Consider the following 16,687-nt stretch of genomic DNA (forward strand, 5'->3'; position numbering starts at 1 on the left):
TAATCCATATTTTATTCTACTTTATCCCCCCCCCCCTTTCTAGAAGACTCTATTAAGGCCCACAATTGAGTCTAGCCTCTTAGATTAACAATATAAACATGCAGGATACAGAATAGCAAAAAAGCAACGATACAAGCAATATACATCTTAGGGCTTATCTTCCAAAATCACTTTCTCTACTTCTAAGAGTGCAATTTGAATATCATCTTCCTTGAGGGTATGTGGGATTAGGCTTTCCATTAACATTAACTCCTTTTCAGCCCATATTTCTTTTACAGATCTCATAACGAATTGTTTAACCAAGGGTATTATGCAAGGGAGAAAGGTTAAACTTGCGATTCCACATAATAAAAGAAATAGCATTTGCTTGATCCAACCTGTTCCCGGTAGCCAAGAGAACCACACATCTGTTCCTTGTACTTTTAAACCAATAAAGAAAGCTCGATCTCGTAGTTCTTGGACCACCCCCCGAACTGCTCTTGATCTATTCATATAGAAACAACTATCTTCTTCCAGGAATACACATAGCCCACCCTTTTCAGCAGTTAAAAGATCTATGGCACGCCAGTTCTGTAATATTACGGCTGCCAAGGAATTTATCTGGTCCTGGCCAGCAATTTGGTTCAGACTTTCTTGGAATTCTTCTGACAGTTGCCTGAACTGTGTAATGGAATGGGTCATTCCACCTACACCCGTTCCAACTGCTGTCCCTATTCCCAAGATTGCTAATAGTGGAAGTAGGAGCGGTACTCTTTTCTGGACATGTCCCATGAGGGCCTGTTCCCCACTTACCACCCCCATTTTGGGGAGGAGGTGTACTAGGGTGCATGTGCCAGTCCAATTAGTGGGCAAGCACAGATAGGCATTTCTTCCACATAGAAAGAAAACTCCATTTTCTTCTACACATACGCCGATGTTCATGGAGAAGGCATGGACTCGGAGGTTCCTTTCATTAGTCCAGACTTGTAAGGTTCCTGCTAGGAACATACCAGTCAGGGGGTGTAATGGAACTTCTTGATTAGGGTCCATTAGCTTATTCCTGAGGACTGGTCATTAGCTTATTCCTGAGGACTGAGAACTGGCGTTTCCAGGGGGAAAGTAAACACAAACTCCCATAGTGGATTCTATTGAAAGCCAAACGGGAAGTCAGGGTGGTTGGAATGGCCTTGGGCACCTTCCAGTAGTCAGATTTCGCTCCCATCAGTTAAAAACGAGTGGAGGTGGGAGCGAGAAAGTGACTTTCTGTTGGAAGAGCTTGTGAGCAGAAGGAGATATGCTGCGAGTTAATCTTACGTCTACAAGGGTTTTCCTGGGGGCAAGGTACATTTCAGATGGGCATTGTTCCTCTGATAGTGACTCCACAGGAATGTCAGGTTCTTGATATTGTTTGATGCACAAGGAGGGTGACCCTATAATTTCTACACTAACTGCTATGGGGCCAATGATGGGGAGATGGCTCATCCCCAGTCTTTTAAGTGCGTCATACAATCACCATATAGCTGGGCTTCTGCCGTTTGGGTTCCCCATCTACCTCCCTTGTCAAAGACTATCGTAGCTTTGGTTTTTTTTTCAAAGATCTGGCTCAACTGAAACAGCATGATAAGGTAAAGGTCCAGCAGACAGACACAACCAATATTTTTGACCCAGGGCAGGGTCAGATTGATTGATTAAGCTTTGACCTAACTCCAGCACTCTTAACATATAATCTCCTTTTCTCAATTGTTGCCGGGTCCATTTTCCCTATGCTTTGCCCTTTTTCTTACAGGGTTTGTCAGATAAATGATGCACTGTTGGTGGGAGCGGACCTGTTCCACATCCTGTAATGTGATTCTATCCTGACCTCCGGGATTTTTAACATCCTTGGATCTTTCTTCAAAAGCAAGGGGGGTTTCTGATTAAGTATCCAAAGTTTTTCCCACTTAGCCAATTCCACATTGTAACCGAAATTTTTCACCCAGGCGACCATAGTTTCTTTGACATGTTCCTCCTCTAGCTTATATTCCAACAAGAATCTATACAGCACTTTGATCAGTCTATTTTCTGACTGTATCAAAAGTCAGAAACATTGGCTACGGCGTATAAAGAAAATCTTTATAAGATGTTCTACAGATGGCATCTCCCCCCCAGCACGGCTTTCCAAAATGTTCAAAAATCTGGCCCCAAACTGTTGGAAGTGTAAAAAAACACCAGGCACTTTCTATCATATGTGGTGGACGTGCAATGAGGCAAAAAAATATTGGAAAATGATTCAATCGTGGTTAGAACAAATGGTGGGAGAACAAATTATGTTTAAACCAGAAACTTTTCTCCTAGGCATAATACCGGAGGGGTTTAAGAAAGATACACTTTATCTAATTATACATACACTAACTGCAGCGCGCATAACTTATGCACAGAATTGGAAAAAAGAAAATACACCATCAGAGCTAGATATAATCAGAAAAGTGTTGGCCTGTGCAGAAGCAGATAGGCTCACTCTTGAACTTAAAAATAAAGGGGAATCAGAATATTTTGAAGTATGGAATAGATTTTATGATTGGTATAAGACAAGATGACAAGACTGGAACAAATGTACATATTGTGATTGGACAGAAGGATAGGCAATGTATCAAGTAGTTTAACTGTTAATGGTTAAAATTAGCTGTATATAATGTGAATGTATGGTCACTCCGACTCCGCGGTATTGCATTGTTTTTAAATGTAAAAATTATATATGTATGTATGTATGTATGTATGTATGTATGTATGTTTTTGTGTGTGTGTGTGTGTGTGTGTGTGTGTGTGTATAAAAAGCAAGGGGGGTTGCTTGGGTATTTTCGTAACATTGGGAACTACTATTCAAGAAGTTATCACTTAGCAAACCCATTGCCAATAACAGCCAGAGCCACAAAAGGCTCATAACTGTCCCTCGCACAAAACTTCTCCTAACACAACTCTTTTAGCCTACTGAATCACCACGTCAGGGAGAAGGCAGGGGTTATATATATATAGTTTGAGGAATGGCAATATCAGCTTTGGGCAATCCACAAAATCAAATCTTATTTGCTAAACATATCACCCACAATCCGAAAACACCTATTATACTGCAAAGAACCCAATCCCACGGTTCCTCAAACATAAGTGTCATCAGATGATTCGTTTTCCTCTTGATTACAATTAATGATCTTAGCCTCAGCACCTGTCTTCCTCTGGAGGGGGCAATTCCTGAGGGATGAATTTGCAATACAACAAATAAGTACATTCAGTAAAGCGACAGATAGTACAGTTATGAATATGAATACTTGGCTTGCCATTTCCTGACAGGTGCTCAAACTTTCTAATACATCTTATATCTAATAAATGGAATGTTGTCTTCCTCCTCCAAATCTTCAGCTGTACGTTGAGAACAGGTTCTAGGGGGTGACTTCAGTAGGGCCTCTTCTGCCCCGTATATTCTACCCATTGCCGGTAGGGCAGTTTTTAGGGGGCATTTCTTTAAGCATATCAATAGAGGACGGGCTTCATCCTGGTCTGCCTCCCAATACTAATCAGCAGCTGGCTTAACTCGAGTCCAGTGAATCCAAAACTTGGATTCCAACACTTTTTACTGCAAGTGGAGAACACATGACCAGAGTATACGGGCCCTTCCATCTAGGTTTCAAATTATTCTCCTTTCCAGTGTTTTACCTACACTCTGTGCCCCATCTGAATATTATGACTGGAAGTTGTTAAAAATGGTGGGATAAGGGAGACACAATACTGTTGGATTTCTTGTATTTACTTATTCAATTCTCCCACCATTTGATTCACCTATGAGGACCCCAGCTGTCCTAGGTCCCTTATATGATTTTTCAAATTATGGCCATCCAAACATCATTTCAAAAGGAGATAATTTAAGTTCTTTACATGGAGTACATCTCACAGACCAGAGAGCTAAGGGTAAGGCATCTACCCATTTAAGGTGGGTTTCAAAACACACCTTATATTTTCCTTAACAGTGCGATTCACACATTTGTTTAATTTCTTTCCTGAGGCCATTAAAAGACCTCTTTCCCTATAATCAGCAGTATTGATATGCAAAGTAAGGAAGGCATACAGAGTCAGTTCATATGTTCACCCTTTCATTCTTTGCCCTCTCTAATACACGGATTAAAGCCCATAATTCTGCTACTTGGGCACTAGTGCCTTTTGGGAGAGGTCCACTCTCAAAGACTTGGGCAAGAGAGACTACTGTATAGCCAGCATAATGTTCTCCCGTAGTAATGAAGCTTGATCCATCAGTGAAAAAGTTATAGTCTGCAGATTTCAACGGCACGTCCATTAAGTCTGGTCTGCATGAGAACTGACTCTCAATGGTTCACATACAATTATGCTCAATTTTGGTTCCCGGTATTGGCAAAAGGATGGCAGGGTTTAGGGCATTTGTTTGCTTCAAGGTCACTTGTGGATTTTGAGTCAGGAGTGCCTGATATTTGTAAATTCTAGAGATTGTTAACCATAAATGTCCCTTCATTTCTAAAATTCCTTGAATTGCGTGGCTGGTGTAGATATTGGTAGGCTGTCCGAAAGTTAATTTATTAGCTTCTTCCATTAGGAGAGCTGTGGCGGGTAAAATCTTTAGGCAATGTGGCCAGCCTTTTGCAACACAGTCCAGCTGTTTAGATAGATAAGCCACAGGTTGCTGCCAACTTCCCTTTTCCTGCATCAGGAGTCCCAGAGCAGTGTTGCCTTTTGAATCCACAAAGAAATTAAAAGGTTTTTCTAAGTTGGGGAGCCCCATTATAGGAGCTTGAGGTAATTCTGGTTTTAGGGTTTCAAATGCCCATTTTTGTTCCAGCCCCCAAATGAAGGGTTTCTTTTCATCTCCCTTCGTGGAGATATACAAAGGTTTGGCCAAAAGAGCAAAATTTGGAATCCAAATTCTGCAATATCCTTCTGCACCTAAGAATCATCGCAACTCTTTCTTGGTCACGGGTTCCGCAATTTGGCACACAGCTTCTTTTCGCTCATGTCCTATTGCCCTCTATCCTCGACTTACGATGTACCTTAAGTATTTAACTTGGGGCTTTTCCAGCTGAGCTTTTTGCCTTGGGGCATGATGTCCCATGTCCATTAACAGATGAAGCAATTGATTGATTGGTATTTTTTTTCAACAAATCTCCTTCGTCTGTTCGGTTACTGAGATATTATCTACATATTGGAGTAGCACATCTCCATCTTTGCAAGGCTGGAAATTTTCCAGGTCTGAGGCCAAGGCTTCGCCAAAAGTAGGTGAATTTTGAAATCCTTGAGGAAACCTAGTCCAAGCAAACTGCCTCTTTGACCTGTTACTGGGTCTTTCCTACTCAAAAGCAAACAGTTTTTGGCTGTCTCTATGTATTTGAGATGATGAAGAAGGCGTAGGCAAACGGGCATGGCTAAAGGCTTTACTTGTATAATTATAGGTGCATGATGATATGCATGGCCCGGTGGATTATTTTCTTCCATTTAGGGAACATTTCAAGAACACAGGGCGGCTGTTTGTCAGACCATCAACCCCTTGGATATTTAGTACATTATTGGAAAAGGGAGCCAAGGGTTTTGTAATTACTGATCTAGATGCCCGTATCTACCAAAAAGGTTACATTATTACCCCCTATCTATATTCGGACTAAGGGTTGGGGGGGGCTTGACTAAACCCTGGTCCCCTTCCCTGTCCCCTTATCCCAACTTCTAGCCTTTTGGACACTCTAACATCCAGTGGCCTTCTTCCTTGTACCAATTACATCAACCTCTGCTCTGGATTTGGGATTTATTTGACAATGCAACTGCCAACAATTCAGCTTTACGTTGCATTCTATCGTCTTTCTTTTTCTCTTCTACTTTTTCTCTGTTCACAAAGACTTGGCAAGCGATTTCCATTAATTGGCTTATATTCATCCCTAGGCACCTTCTTGCCTCTGGAACTTTCGTTTAATGTCCAGGGCACTCTGGGATATGAAAGCCATTGCTAGCATACGGGCATTTTTGGGATCCAGGGGGTTGATTGGGGTGTAGGTTTTATATGCTTCAACCAGCCTTTGGAAGAAGGCTTCGGGACTTTCATCCGGTTTTTGGTTTACAAGAGAAGGTTTGGACTTGTCACTGGAGGTTTTGCAGTCTGAAGGCTTCCTCTGTCCACAGGCTTTAGGATTTTTCCAATGTCACTACTTAATCTTTCTCTCTCTTCTCCATTATGGAGAGTAATAATTAACTGTTCCAATCCTGCCGGGTTGGATTATGGGTTTTGATAATAACCTTGTTGTTTCCAATTTGTAGGGGTGAACGGGACTTATTGAAATAGAGGCTAAATTTCTGCCTATCCCTGTCCATCTAGTTTTGATCCACTTGGCGAAGTGGAGCTAGGAATTGACTTCTGGTTTGGGAAGCAATGGGAGAAGTCCGTTGGGCTGCAGAAGAGAGGGGTCTGCAAAAAGGACTCTCCACTTTCTGCTATTCCTTCTATCACTTTGTCCTACTGCTAGTATTCTGTAGCTGCCTTGTATGATAAGAAGGAGCATTGTATGATAAGAAGCACCCTTCCTCTTCATAGGGTGCGGTCTTTAGGAGAGGCTTTTTTTTCAGGTGGCTCTTTTTGACCTCACATTTGCCATTTCCTTTTATTCAAGCTACACAGATCTTCATGGCTTCTTTTTGATAACTGGAGAGCTCTTTCTCTGACTGGGATTCTAACTACTGGCCCTTCCTTGACAATTCTTCTGGCAGTTCCCGGCCTCCCGCTTTTCCTGTCTAAGGGCTTCGGCGAGAAAAATTACATTTCCTCTTGCTCTTTGAAGTTCCTTCTTCTCTGAGATTTTGAGCCCACTTAAGATACGTTTTGTATGCTCATTCCACAAGTTCAGAGATGCCTTTCCTGGCCCCCCCTTTTTTCCCCTAATGTCATCTGCAGAATGACCAATGAAGATCATATTGACCATTTTCTTATTTTCTTCATCCTCAGGATCTAATGTGATATATTGCCTAACAGGATGAAAATCCAAGGGAATTCCTAGAATGCATTATCAAAAATGCATTCTAGGAATTCCCTTGGATTTTCATCCTGTTTCTGTTGAATTTAATAGACCTTCCCTAAATTCTTAACTTTTGTTTGAATCCTAACAAAACTAAGGTCCAATAGTTTTGCAGCTGAATGGATTAGGTTCCCAATCTGGTTCTTTCAGTAACCATGTCGTCTGGATCTTTTGCATGATGCTTCTGAAAAGGCTTATTCATGGTTCCCTTCACCAGCCTTCTTTTCTCTGGGGTTAATAAAATTTCCATCAGACTTTGTATGTCAGCCCAAGAAGACTGGTGAGTTCAGAAAAATGGATGCAAAAAGGACATGCATTTCATCTGGATTTTCTCTATAAGCAGGAATTTGATTTTTCCAATTATATAAATCAGCCATTGAGAATGGAGCATATATTCACACTTTACGTAGCTCCCCCCCAGCTTCTGGCAATAAAATTCCCTTAGGGGCAATTTGAGTTTTTATCTCAATTGCTCCCTTGGACCAGGTTTGTGGTCCATTTGATCTGTCCCTTCGATAACCTTTTTGGTTTTCTTCCTCCTGGCCCCACCTAATAGGACCGTTTGTTCTTTCTTTTTTAACAAAAAAAACCCCACTTAAACACATCATCAAGGACAACCATGCAAGTTAAAACAGACAGGAACTAAATGTTTCATTGAGACTCTCTTTTTCTTTTTCTTTCCTCCTTGAGGCTTGTACAATGCGTGTGATTTCTCTGCCAGAGACTTTACTAAAACTTTCTCAGAGTTTTTTTCTTTTTCTTTTAAAAGAATTTTATTGATTTTTACAAATATTTATAGGAAGGGGTAGATAGGTACAAAAAATTTTGACAGCTACATCGTGCGAAAGATAGAAATCCCCCCAAATCTCACAACTTTTACAGAAAAAAAAAGATCAAGAATTAAGAGATAAACATTGGCAGCTTTCTGTTTTACATTATATCAACAATATATTCAATCATCTTATATGTCACTTCCAACAATTACATTGTAACAACATTGCAATGTACATTGCAATAATGTTTCAAACTTATTTTTGCGACCTGAGTCTTTTCAATATTGCTTCCTCCCCCATCTTCTGGCCGAGCAACGGCCCCTCCCTCCTTCATATCTTGTGTAGTGTCCCCTGTTCCATCTAGAAAGGCACTGTGTTTTTTAATGAAGGCCTCTGCCTCCACAACTTTTGTTAATTCTAATTCTACTGCCCTCCCAGAAAATCAACATTCCTTCTGGCAATAACCATCTAAACCAAACTCCTTTACTATATAATTTCTTTGATAAAGAGAAATATTTCTTCCTCTTATCTCTTACTTTCTTCGGAATTTGTTTAAGAATGCTTATTTCTTTATCTTTATATTTTAATGGTCCCACCCTTTGAGCGCCTAAGACCTCGTCTCTTGTAGTCTTTCTAAGAAATTTAACATGTTCTTCCCTTGGAACATTGTGTGTTCTAGCATATGCTGAATTGATCCTATAAATCAAATCAATATCACACCGTAGCTGTTGTTTATCTCTTTTAATGTATTCTGCTAAAATTGTGGTCATAATCTCCTTGAGATCTTCATTTTCTGTCTCTGGTAAGTTTTGAAATCTGAGAAAAAAAGACATTCTTTCAAATTCCATCTTTATCATAAGATTTTCAAATTCTCTATTCCCCTTCTGGACTATCTTGACCTCCTCCCTCAACCCAGTCGTGTCTTCCTCCAACACACCTATTCTCTGTTTATTTTGTGTTGCTTGTTGTTGCGTTTCTCTGAGCTGTTCGTTTAAGTCGCCAGTTGTTTTTTCAGTTCGTCTTGTCCCTTCATAATAGTTTGAAACATTTGGGCAACAGATAGGTCTTTTGAACTCTCTTCAGTTGTTTTAGGTTGTAGAAATGAGGCCATTTGTATCTGTTGTGTAATCGGGCTAAACGTAGAAGATGTCGGGGCCGAAGATGCCTTACCAGGCAGTGGCTTTTAGGTCCTATATTAAGTTCAGAGATAGCTGTAAGTCTTATACAAAAGAAATGGCGTCTGTGGAATACACAGCTGGGAGAGATCATGGAGACAAACAAGCCCAGAAGTGAAAGTTAGTCCTCCTGTACAGCTACAAGCCAGGGGATAAGAATCAAGTGCTCCAAATCCAAGGGGACCACATAAGAAGAGAGGCTCCAGGAGATCTCCGTGGTGTAGAGTAATATAAAGCCAGAAATTCTTTCAAAGGGGAAACTTCATTCGTAAAAGCAAAGAAGGAGGAGGAAGTTGGCCATCTTGGCTCCGCCTTCACAGGGGACCAGGGAGCAACATGTCCAAAGTTTCCATAAGGTAGTTTAAAAAAACAACTCAGCAGTCATCTCTTGCAATTGTAGCAAAAATCATTCTCCCATTGCTAGTGGAAGTGAAAGTTAGCTTTTAACTCTCTCTCCTCCGAGAGAGAGAGAGATATTCCGAGTGCCGCTTTTTCCGAGGGGGGGTGGAAAATCCCCCCCTCCAATCTTAACACTTCAAAGGATTGAATCCACAATTTAGAGAAGCTGCTGTTCATCAATTAAGTAGATTTAAAGGAGATTAAGGGAAACTTCTCACCTCACCGCACTTCAGCTGTAGCGTCTAATTCATTCTTTCCTTCCGGAATCTGATCGGCGAAGCCGCACAGTGACAGCGCAGAGTGCCATGCACCCCCCATGCTCCCCGGCTCCTGGGGCGAAGCTGGAAACCCCCCTGTGGCTGCTGCCGATCCAGGGGGTCCCAACAAGCCGCCCTATGGCAGGGAGCCCCTCCGAGGCTCCCTGTGCTCCTAAAAGGAGCCCACCGAAGAGACAAGCGGCGGACGCACACGTCCGTTACCTTTGGGGACCAAAAGTGATCTCACTCAGAGTTTTTTTCAACATGCATTGGAGAGGTGTTCGAGGAACACTCCCCACCTTCCCATGTTCTATTTCTAACACACTTTCTGCTGACCTGTGGCCCCAGAATTCACAGTCACCAACAGGAACTGCAACAGATTAACCTTCCACACAAACCTAGAGCCTCATTAGGATATGCCGGTTCCATTTGGGATGCTATCCCGGGCTCAGGGGGGTGATTGGGCCCCCTCTTCCACTCCTAACTGAGTGGGTCTACAATTCTTTTAATACTTGCTTGCAGGCGTCTTCTTTCTCAGCCGGCGTAATTTTTATTAACTTGTCCTGATCCTGGTCAGATTCTTGGATTGGTGGTGTCCTCCGGATGCCCAGGAGAGGTCATCGGCCCCCTTCTAGAGAAAGATCTCCATAGCGCCTGAAGACAGCCAAGATGACCTTGATGGGGCACTGGTTGGCCCGTTCCATCCTCAGCAAAATATCGCTCTAAGTCCTGCCCACGGTCGCCAGAATTGTTGCAGAAAATGACAGTCTTTAGACTTCTCAGGACACAGGAGGAGTTTATTTGGCAGCCAGGTTCAGAAAGTTAGCACATGGCTAACATTGCAAATTCTGAACAACCTTCATTATCGAAGCACGCATTCTTATGCATTCTCAAAGACAGCGTAACACGGAAACATTTAACTCATTTCTTATTGGTTACCTTGAGGAAAAAGCCTTATAAGGAGATGGGGTGTTACTTCTCCTTTTGTTACAGGTATGGACTACATGTCATTAGCGAACTTTAATTGAACCTTATGGTTTTGGACTTTTGACATAGGGACGTTTGCTGGAACATGTTGTGGTTGAAGGCTGATGACATTTCCCTGTCCCTTTAAACGAGCTTCTAACTGTCCCTTTTATGCCACGTCTTCATTCTTATATTTTAATCCATATTTTATTCTACTTTAATGCCACATTTATTGATGAAATGTTTGTACTATACCTCTCTTATCTTTTTAAATTTTATCTGTCTATATGACCTACTTTTCATTTTCAGCAATTATTTATAATCCCATTAAAAATCTTAGGTAATATTATAATTGATGATTGAAAATAAAATATCATATTGGATAAATATATTTATTAATCACGGCCATAAAACTATGTATGTATGTATGTATGTATGTATGTATATGTATATGTTATATCACTAATAACTATGTAGGACAAATTAAACTTCTCTCTGAATGCAGTCCTGTACTGATGCCATCACTGATTTATTTTGAATTTTATTCCATTTTGTATAAGACCACATAGTACATTAGACAATGGCATAATTGTTTTAATGATGATTTTCACTATTAAATCAGATCATCTGCTATGTACATGGCTTACATTATAGCTTACATTGCTTATGTATAAACTATGTAAACTCTCTTTTTTGAATCTTTAAAAACAAAATATTTTTGTGTAGGGCAAAACTTGGGTAGGCTAACATAAACAATGCATCCAAAATACAAAATCTGTGATTCCTATGGAATTGAAATTTACATAGCAAATTTTATAAAGTATGTTATTAATAATAAAAAATATCATATTTCCTGTGGGCAATTCCTAATGTTTGATTGGTCTATATAGTCCAATATAGGTTATTTTCAAGGTAGAAACATCTCTGAATAACTCCCTGAATATTTAAGACCCTTTCAAGTACACAGAATTTCTGCCATTACGGAAGGAACCTGGTAAGTAAATATCTCTAAAACAAAGACCCAAGCTAACATGGGTCATCCAGTTATTATTAATTTGCCTATCAACACTCTAAATGTTGACAATCACACTGCAAAAACTATTTGTCAAATCTTATTTGTTAAAAAAAGGCTTCAATCTCAAAACCAGCAATAGACCTAATGTTAAGCAGTAGCTTTTTTATCAAATTGGCCACAAATTTCAATGAGCTCTATGGATTCACAATTTGCAACAATAGCACCAAATGTAAAACTGTTGTAATACCCTGCTGCTAAGATACTGACATAATTTGTGCCAAGGACTTGAACTCGGCAATGTGATTTCCTAATAGAATGACCATTGGCTTACCTGAATGGTCTTTCTCTAGGCGCTGCAGGAGTGTCCAAGCACGGGTTAACTTCAGCTTGCTGCCCAAGGACTGAGTTTGAATTCTTGTAGCTCCGCCTCTTGCTCCTCTCAGAGGCTCAGTTTTAAAAAACGAAAAGAGTATCCAAAAGGAACTGTCAATGGCGATAGTCCAACTGTCCAATAGAGGGTACCCCGCGGCCCTTATACAGGGTGGGGTTGGACACTCCCGCAGCGCCTAGAGAAAGACCATTCAGGTAAGCCAACGGTCATTCTCCTAGGCACTGCTTGGAGTGTCCAAGCACAGGACATGCCAAAGCTATGTTGTCCCAGGGAGGGAAGAATTGTCCACAGCCGCGGGGCTCGCGACAACTCTCTGTAGAACTCTCCTCCCAAAGGCTGCCTCAGCCGAGGCGAAAATGTCCAGTCTGTAGTTTTTGATGAAGGGCGACGGGCTCGACCATGTAGCGGCCCGGCAGATGTCTTCGATGGATGCTTGGGTGGCCCATGCAGCCGAGGTAGCGGCACTCCTCGTTGAATGGGCAGTGACACGAGGAGGGGCCGGTCTGCCTTGATGTTCGTAGGCCAGCTGGATACACGCCCTTATCCAGCGCCCTATGGTGGAAGAGGTAACCGTCCTGCCCATGGTAGCAGGTTGAAAAGACACAAAGAGTGCCTCCGCTTGTGAAAGGGACCTGTCCTCTTCATGTAGATTCGCAGGACGCAACGGATGCCCAGCTTATGCCACCCGCGTTCCCTGGGATGTCTGGGGCACGGACAAAAGTCTGGGAGGACAACCTCCTGTGAACGGTGGAAAACGCTGTTGACTTTTGGCACAAATGCTGGGTCCAGCCGAAGGACCACTCTGTCGGAATGGATGACACAAAGATCGTCTCTGACTGAGAGGGAGGCCAGTTCAGAGATCCTACGTGCCGAGGTGATGGCAATAAGGAAGGCAGTCTTTAGAGTCAGGTGGCGCAATCCAACTGTCCGGAGAGGTTCAAAGGGTGGTTCGGACAGAGAACGCAACACCACAGACAAGTCCCAGGTTGGATACCTGTGGATGGTGGGAGGAGACAGGTTGGTGGCGCCTTTAAGGAAACTACGCATCTGCGGGTGTTTGCTGAGAGGCAGGTGTGAGCCTGTGGACAAGATGGCGACCAAGGCGGCCATCTGGCGTTTGAGGGTATTGGGCGCCAGGCCCTTGTCAAGGCCCTCCTGCAAAAAGTCCAGGACCTGAGGGACGGTGGCAGACGTAGCAACGACCTGATGTTGGAGGCACCAGCGAGAGAAAGACGACCAGGTGGCTTCGTAGATTCTGACTGTCGAAGGACGCCTGGATGCCTGGATGGTATGGATCACCTTTTCTGAATATGCGCTGAGCCTCAGGATGTCCCCTTCAAGTGCCATACGGCAAGTTGCAGTCACTGGGGCTCTGGATGTTGAACTGCCCCCTGGCTGAGGGACATCTGATCCTGAGGAATGCGCCAATGGTGTGACATGGAGAGGCTGATCAGGTCGGCAAACCAGGATCTCCTCGGCCAGTGAGGAGCTACCAGCAGCACTTCTGCTCCCTCTGACAGAATTTTCCTGATGACCTGAGGAATCAGAGGGAGAGGCGGGAAGGCGTACAACAGGCCCGGAGGCCAGCAAGACTGAAGAGCATCTGTGCCTTCCGTCCTGGGGCACTGGAACCTCGTGAAGTACCTGGGAAGCTGGGTATTGGTCGGGGACGCGGAGAGGTCGACTACTGGGAGACCGAACCTCTGTGACAGCTGACAAAACAACGCCGTGTGAAGGCGCCACTCTGCGTTCTGGATGGTGGTTCTGCTGAGCCAGTCCGCCGTCACGTTGTCCTCTCCCGAGATGTGGTCTGCTCGCAGGGACCTCATGTGTCGCTCCGCCCATCTTCCCAGGGTCTCCGCCTCTGTCATCAGGGCAAGGGATCTTGTGCCGCCCTGATGGTTGATGTACGCCTTTGTGGCAATGTTGTCGGTCAAGATCAGCACGTCTCTGTCCTTGACCATCCGGAGGAAGTGACGAAGGGCCAACCTGGCAGCCCGGAGCTCTAGCCAATTTATGCTGTGGGCGAGCTCTGCTGGCGACCATCTGCCCTGGATCACCTGGTTCTGAAGGTGGGCTCCTCACCCGAAGAGGCTAGCATCCGTTTGTTATGACCAGGCGCTCCGGCTCCTTGAAGTAGGAGCCCTTCAGGAGAGTGTCCGACTGCCACCACCGGAGGGAGCAAAGTACCTTGGGAGGTAGGCGCACCACCCTCTTGGAGTTGCTGGCCTTGCATCTCTGGAGCGGCAGCAGGAACCACTGGAGATCCCGCGTGTGCAGACGTGCCCACGGGACCACCGAGATGCAGGACACCAGTTTCCCTAGAAGTTGGGATAGGGAAACGACCGATGCTGACCCCGTGGAGCGAATCTTCCGCACAAGAGACCTGATACTGTCCACTCTCTCTTGTGTGAGGAAAACAGGTGGTCTATCTCCGCCCTCATGAGCTGGAATTTGTGGGGTGACCTGGGAATGGGGCAATGGACAAGGGATCTCGGGGGGAGGGAGAGGAAGTCTAGGGTCAGCCCGTGACGGACCGTGTTGAGAATCCAGGTGTCTGTCGTGATCTCCTCCCACTGGGCAGCATAGAGTTGGAGACAGCCGCCTATGGGAGGATCCCTGTGACGGTCACTTAGACTTCCGGAAGGAGCGGTTGGAGTACCCCCCTCGGAAAGGCCTACGGTAGTTCTACTGCTTATTCTTATCCCTGTAGGAGGATCTGTCCTGGGGACGATCCTGGGCCTGGGAGTAAGGTCGGCCAGTACCACCAGAGGAGGTGGAAGGCTCTGAGCCCCGAAAGGAACCCTTACAAAAGGACTGGCCCTTACACTCTGGTTTCTTAGTCATAGCCGGTAATATTTTCCGTTTGTCCTTGGATTCGATTAGATAGGAATCCAAAGCCTCCCCAAATAACTTGCCTGCCTTGAAGGGAGCGGAAGCCAGCTTCCATTTTGCCTTTACGTCTGCCTGCCAGTGGCGGAGCCACAGCAGGCGGCGTGAGGTCACATTAGCAGCTAGAGCCCTGGAGGAGAACTTAGTGGCACTAAGAGAAGCATCCGCGGAATATTCGATGGCCGCTATAATCTTATTAACGTCCTGTCTTATTCTAGTGTCCCCAGCCGGTAGGCCGGACAAAAGCTTGTGGAGCCAGAAGAGCGCTGCCCTGCCGAAGTAAGAAGAGGCGGAGGATGCTCTCATGGCCCAAGCATTGGCCAGGTGAGTCTTGTGGGAAGATGATTCCTCTCTTTTGTCCTCTGCCTTGAGGCCCTCCAACAGGTCAGCTGGAAGGGCAGAGTTGGAGGTGAGGGATGCAATGGGGTCATCCACCTGAGGGAGCTTTAAGAGTTCCTCCAGAGGACCTTCCATGGTATATAACTTTTTGTCATTCCCACTGGGGTTTGCCATGGAGCCCGGCTGGGTCCATTGGCGCTGTATGATGTCTAAGAACAGCTGTGGAGCTGGAACTAGGTCTAGAGGAGGAGGGACTTCTTTAAAGAGACCCGCGCCCGGATCCTGGGGACCGATGGCCTCCTTGGAAGCCTGATCAGAGGCAGGCTTTTTTGTTGGAGCTGGGAGGCCCATTTGGGGCCCCGCGGCACGGGCTTTGGTCAGGATAGCCCTAAACATGGAGGGCTTGAAGAGACCCAATGAGGCGGGTGGCTCTGGTGCGGAATTCTCGTCCTCAGAGAGATCCTGAGCTTCCTGCTCCACTTCCTCTGAATCAGACACCTCACTGATGCCCGTGGGAGTAGGGGAGGCCTCCCTAGTTGGGGGCTCCTGTGCCCTAGCAGGCCTGCCCTTGCTGGGATTTGCAGTGGCTAAAGGCAACTTAGAGGCCAACTGCATCATCCCATCAGAAATGCCACGAGAAATGGCACGCACCACCACATCCTGCATGCTTTTAGACAAAGGTGACTCGTGCATCTGAGGTGGATCTGGCCCGGTCACTGAGTGGATCAGGGAACCTTCCCCTGCCAGGGAGTCTGCCTCATCAAGGGAATCTGCAGCCAGGGAATGGCTGGGGGAACCAATTGAGACCCTGGATGGATTGGGGGAAAAACCAAAATCCTCCCGTTCCTCTGGTATGGAGGGCGACACCCCTTGTTGGGAAATAGATGGAGAAGGGGCCCCTTCCTCCCCAGGTGGAAGTGCTGAGGATTGGTCCTGCTGGGCAGACTGAGCCTTCTGAAACTGCTTTTCAAGGGCCTTCTGCCGCCTTTCAGCCAATCTCTCATCAGCCTTATAAGGCTTCTTGATTTTAGGAGTCTTCCCCTTAGCTGGGCGTCCCACCCCGTCACCTTTTGCAGCAGGGTTGGGCCTGCTGCGTTTAGTGGCTGAGGGACCAGCCTGTTGATCCACTTGCTTCTCCATATTTATGTAGAATCCGTTGAGTGAAGGAGGAGACTGAGGCCTGCTTCGCTGGAATTCCTGCACAGCTGCTCGCAAGTGGGGGCTGGAAATGGCGCCGGCTGAGGTGAGCTGGGAGCCTGCAGATCCGCGCTGGAAATTAGCAAGGGTGAATGGTCTGGTGGTGACCAAAAGAACCCCTGCGGCCGCGTGGGCAGTCTGGAAGGAAGGGAGCCTGTCAGGAGACCCGGAGCAAGGCCCGCTTCAATCCCCTCTGCGGCGATCTGCAAGGAGCACAGGCTGCACGGTTAGGCTAAAAAGCCTGGGAGAAAAGCG

At 45.1% G+C, this 16,687-nt stretch overlaps 1 protein-coding gene across 2 annotated transcripts in view; it reads right to left on the reverse strand.

The window, feature by feature from the left end:
• The window catches only part of NEK11 (NIMA related kinase 11), a 193,745-nt gene that overhangs the window by 168,211 nt on the left and 8,847 nt on the right, over window positions 1–16,687 (reverse strand). The gene's annotated exons all lie outside the window — the stretch shown is intronic.

This window comes from Natrix helvetica, assembly GCF_964273705.1.
Source record: "Natrix helvetica genome assembly, chromosome: Z".
NCBI classification, from domain to species: domain Eukaryota; kingdom Metazoa; phylum Chordata; class Lepidosauria; order Squamata; family Natricidae; genus Natrix; species Natrix helvetica.